The 5,024-nt window shown below is 46.4% G+C and overlaps 1 pseudogene; it reads right to left on the bottom strand.

The window, feature by feature from the left end:
- On the bottom strand, positions 1-1,812 carry LOC149152339 (18S ribosomal RNA; annotated as a pseudogene).
- Between the last annotated feature and the right edge of the window lie 3,212 nt (positions 1,813-5,024).

The raw sequence follows: 5,024 nt of genomic DNA, 5'->3' as shown, positions 1-5,024 counted from the left end.
CAATGATCCTACTGCAGGTTCACCTATGGTAACCTTGTTACGACTTCTCCTTCCTCTAAATGATAGGGTTCAATGAACTTTGCACGCTGTCAATGGCAGCGAACCACCATCGTTGACGCAATCTGAACACTTCACTGGATCATTCAATTGGTAGGACTGATGGGTTGTGTGTACAAAGGGTAGGGGCATAGTCAACACGAGTTGATGACAGGCGCTTACTAGGAACTCCTCATTGAAGACCAATAATTATAATGGTCTATCCCCATCACGATGCAATTTGAGAAGATTTCCCAATCCTCTTGAACCAGGAAGAAAAACTCGTTGGTTGCATTAGTGTAGCACGCGTGCAGCCAAGAACATCTAAAGGCATCATAGACCTATTATTGCCTCAAACTTCCATGGCCTAAATGGCCATAGTTCCTCTAAGAAGCTGGCTGCAAAGGGGAACCTTTGTGTAGCTAGTTAGTAGGCTGAGGTCTTGTTTGTTATAGGAATTAACCAGACAAATCGCTCCACAAAATAAGAACGGCCATGCACCACCACCCATAGAATCAAGAAAGAGCTCTCAATCTATCAATCCTTACTATGTTTGGACCTAGTAAGTTTCCCCGTGTTGAGTCAAATTAAGCCACAGGCTCCACTCCTGGTGGTGCCCTTTCGTCAATTCCTTTAAGTTTTATCCTTGCAACCATACTCCCTTCAGAACCCAAACACTCTGATTTCTCAGAAGGTGTTAGCAGAGTCCTTAGAGCAACATCCACCGATCCCTGTTCAACATCGTTTATGGTTGAGACTAGGATGGTATCTGATCGTCTTTGAGCCCCCAACTTTTGTTCTTAATTAATGAAAACATCCTTGGCAAATGCTTTTGCAGTGGTCTGTCTTTCATAAATCCAAGAATTTCACGTCTGACAATGAAATACAAATTCCCCCGACAGTCCCTATTAATCACTACTCTGGTCCCGAAGGCCAACACAATAGGACCAGACTCCTATCACGTTATTCCATGCTAATGTATTCAGAGCATAAGCTTTCTTTGAGCACTCTAATGTTTTCAAAGTAATAGTACTGGAGTCGCAACCCAGCCAATTAAGGCCAGGAGCACACCATCGACAAAAGGGATGGAAGGGCAGGTGCACACCGAGTAGTAGGGCCGACCTTTACAACCCAAGATCCAACTACGAGCTTTTTAACTGCAACACCTTAAATATACGCTATTGGAGCTGGAATTACCATGGCTGGTGGCAACAGACTTGCCCTCCAATGGATCCTTGTTAAGGGATTATATTGTACTCATTCCAATTACCAGACTTGATGAGCCTAGTATTGTTATTTATTGTCACTACCTCCCCATGTCATGATTGGGTAATTTGCACGCCCGCTACCTTCCTTGGATGTGGTAGCCGTTTCTCAGGCTCCCTCTCCAAAATCGAACCCTAATTCTCCGTCACCCATCACCACCATGGTAGGCCTCTATCCTACCATCGAAAGTTGATAGGCCAGAAATTTGAATGAAACATCGCCAGCACAAGGGTTGTGTGATCCGTCAAGTTATCATGATTAACCAGAGAAGCGGGCAAGCCCGCACCGACCTTTTATCTAAAAAATGAATCCCTTCCAAAGAGTCAGGACTTGGTGCATGTATTAGCTCTAGAATTACTATGGTTATCCAAGTAGTATGGTACCATAAAAAAAACTATAATTGATTTAATGAGCCATCTGCAGTTTCACAGTTTGAATTAGTTCATACTTAGACATGCATGGCTTAATATTTGAGACAAGCATATGACAACTGGCAGGATCAACTAGGTAGCACCCTCCCACTTCAAAGGGCATTCTAGGCACTCTCTTACCAAGATCCAACCTGAACGCCCATCAAGTCAAAGAGATGTCAAAATATCATGTAAAACTTTTACGCCTTGCACCACTTGCATCCCAAAAAGGAAGCACACGCAACATGCCAAGGACATGGCGAACAAATGGGTAGACCTGCCAAACCACAATGCACAAAGGCCACTCTAGAGTTTGCAACCATTCCCCAAACAACAAGAAAATGAGTGATCACTCACCCACTCCCTTAGAAATGTCTCCAAAAGCCTCCACACCCTGCACTGAGGCCACCTAGGAGTCCACCCGGACAACAACAATGGTGGACCTTGATCTCCCGATCGCTTGCAGCAGCCTCGATGCAAAGGAAATAAATGGAGAATGACCAACCACACAACCTCTATATTATAAATGAGCCACAACCCTCCCCAGCCCGCACCGAGGCCACCTAGGAATCCACCCGAACAGTAGCAATGATGGACCTTGATCTCCCGATCACCTGCAGCAGCCTCGATGCAAAGGAAAAGGATAGAAATAAAAAAAGGATGACCGACGGCAAATCCTATCATAGAGAGGCCATACAAACCTCCCCACCCCGCACCAATGCCACCTAGGAGTCCGCCTGGATAGTAGCAAGAGTGGACCTCGATCAGATGATCGCCTGCGGCAGCGTCAACACAAAGGCAAGGGAAGGAAATAATACAAGACAAACCAAGCCCACAACTTCCCTTAGAAATGCCCCCCAACCCTCCCCTCCCCACACAAAGGCCACCTAGGAGTCCACCCGGACAACAACAACGATGGACCTCGATCGCATGATTGCCTATGCAAGCCTCAATGCAAAGGAAATAGAAGGAAATAAAACAAGGCCAACTCAGTGCACAACCTCTCTTAGAAATGCCCCATGACCCTCCCCGCTATGCACAAGGCCGGCTAGGAGTCCACTCGCACAGCAGCAACGGTGGACCTCAATCACTTGACCACCTGCAGCAACCACAATGCAAAGGAAAAAGAAGGAAATAAATCCAAATCAAGAGGCTCGCTACACAATACAAGAACATATCCAAATAGGAGGAGGGATCAGGCAGCTCTGCACCCCACGCACCCTACGTACAGGCAACCTGGGAGATTTCCCACAGCTTTACCAACTGGACAATGAATAATTTTCCCCTACAAACACCTCCACGCAAAGGAGGGAGGTCGAAGCATTCCACCTCGAAATCCTTCTTCCAGATAGCCCCCACCATCGATGTAGCAAGCCTCCTCCCCATTGGACCACGAGCACATACAAAATTGAAACAACAAATGCCCCCCAACCCTCCCCTCCCCGCAAAGAGGCCACCTAGTAGTCCAATTGGATGGTAGCAATGATGGACCTTGATCACCTGCGGCAGCCTCAATGCAAAGGAAATGGAAGGAAATAAAACAAGACCAACCGAGCCCACAACCTCTCTTAGAAATTCCCCCCAACCCTCCCTGCCGTGCACCGAGGCCACCTAGGAGTCCACCCAAATAGCAGCAATGGTGGACCTCGATCACTTGACCGCTTGTGGCAACCATGATGCAAAGGCAAAGGAAGGAAATAAATGCAAATCAAGAGGCTTGCTACACAATATAAGAACATATCCAAACTAGAGGAGGGATCAGGCAGCTCTGCACCCCACGCACCCTACATACAGGCAACCTAGGAGATTTCCCACAGCTTTACCAACTGGACAATGAATAATTCTCACCTACGACCACCTCCGTAAAGGAGGGAGGTCGAAGCATTCCACCTCAAAATCCTTCTTCCAGATATCCCCCACCATCGACATAGCAAGCCTCCTCTCCATTAGTCCACGAGCACATACACAATTGAAACAACAAATGCCCATAAACATTGTGACTTAACATTTCCAACCACAAAAGCCTGCTAGCCATGCAAGATGCAAGGAAAACACTGACCACTCAATCAAACATATGGGCCAACACATCTATCAAAACCTCAAAGCCAACGCAACCACAAATGAGGTGCACTTTGAAAGGAATGCCAACCATTAAATTTACAATAAGGAGAACAACGCCTCACATTGCTCGACAGAAAAAGCAAGCAAGAGGGAGGGTAGGTGGTTTACAACCAAAACTCTTCCATGTCCCTCTTAAATGTATGCATCTCAACCGAAAATGCCAACACAGAAAGAGTACAAGCACAAGAAACCGACACCATAAACAACCAAACAATGAAGAGACTAGTTGCCATAGGGAGCCACACCACAACAACCCATACAACTCCGAGAACTTAGAGAAGAAGGGGAATTGGTCACAAATACCTCTCGAGACAAGCATGGCCAACATTACCGCTAATGTGCTACCGAGTGGGTATGGAGAGAAGATGAAAATCGACCACCCTACAAATGACCCGAGGCCATCATTCAGGGAAACCCAAAAACACAACTAGATTACCAAACCACCTTTCACATGGAAAGAAAAACCCTCCCCACCAAATAGGGAGGAGTTGAAAAATATAATGAGGAGGCAATATCAATGGAGCCACACATGGTTGCCCAGCCCAATCAAAATTTTCTATTCACAACAACCGAGGGGCACGATAGCAACATAGGCATGATGGAGTTTTGGGGCTTCCATCTAGGACCACAACAACGAAGGCTCAAAGGAGCACCGAGCAAACTTTTAACATTTTTATCATTTCGATGGGAAAGAGGGATGGGGACAAGCATGGCCAACATTACCACTCATGTGATACCAAGTGGGGATGGAGAGAAGATGAAAATTGGCCACCCTACAAATGACCCAAGGCCATCGTTCAGGTAAACCCGACAAAACAACTCAATTACCAACCCACCATTCACACGCAAATAAAACCTATCACTTGTATCATTTGGATAGGCACAAGGGACTAGGACGAGCTAGGGAGACACACCACAACAACTCATACAACTCCAAGGACTTAGAGAGAAGAAAGGGAATTGTTCACATATGCCTCTCGGGATGAGCATGGCCAACATTACCGCTCATGTGCTACCGAGTGGGGATGTAGAGAAGATGAAAATCGGCCACCCTAAAAATGACCCAAGGCCATCGTTTAGGCAAACCCAAAAACACAACTCAATTACCAACCCACCTTTCACATGAAAAGAAACCCTGTCACTTGTATCATTTGGATGGGCACGAGGGGACCAGGACAAGCCAAGGAGCCA

This window comes from Pinus tabuliformis, chromosome 9 (assembly GCF_031772625.1).
Source record: "Pinus tabuliformis cultivar Carrire ecotype Pingquan chromosome 9, CPIR1, whole genome shotgun sequence".
NCBI classification, from domain to species: Eukaryota; Viridiplantae; Streptophyta; class Pinopsida; order Pinales; family Pinaceae; genus Pinus; species Pinus tabuliformis.
The sequence above is the reverse complement of the archived record's forward strand: the minus strand, read 5'-3'. Positions and strand labels throughout refer to the sequence as shown.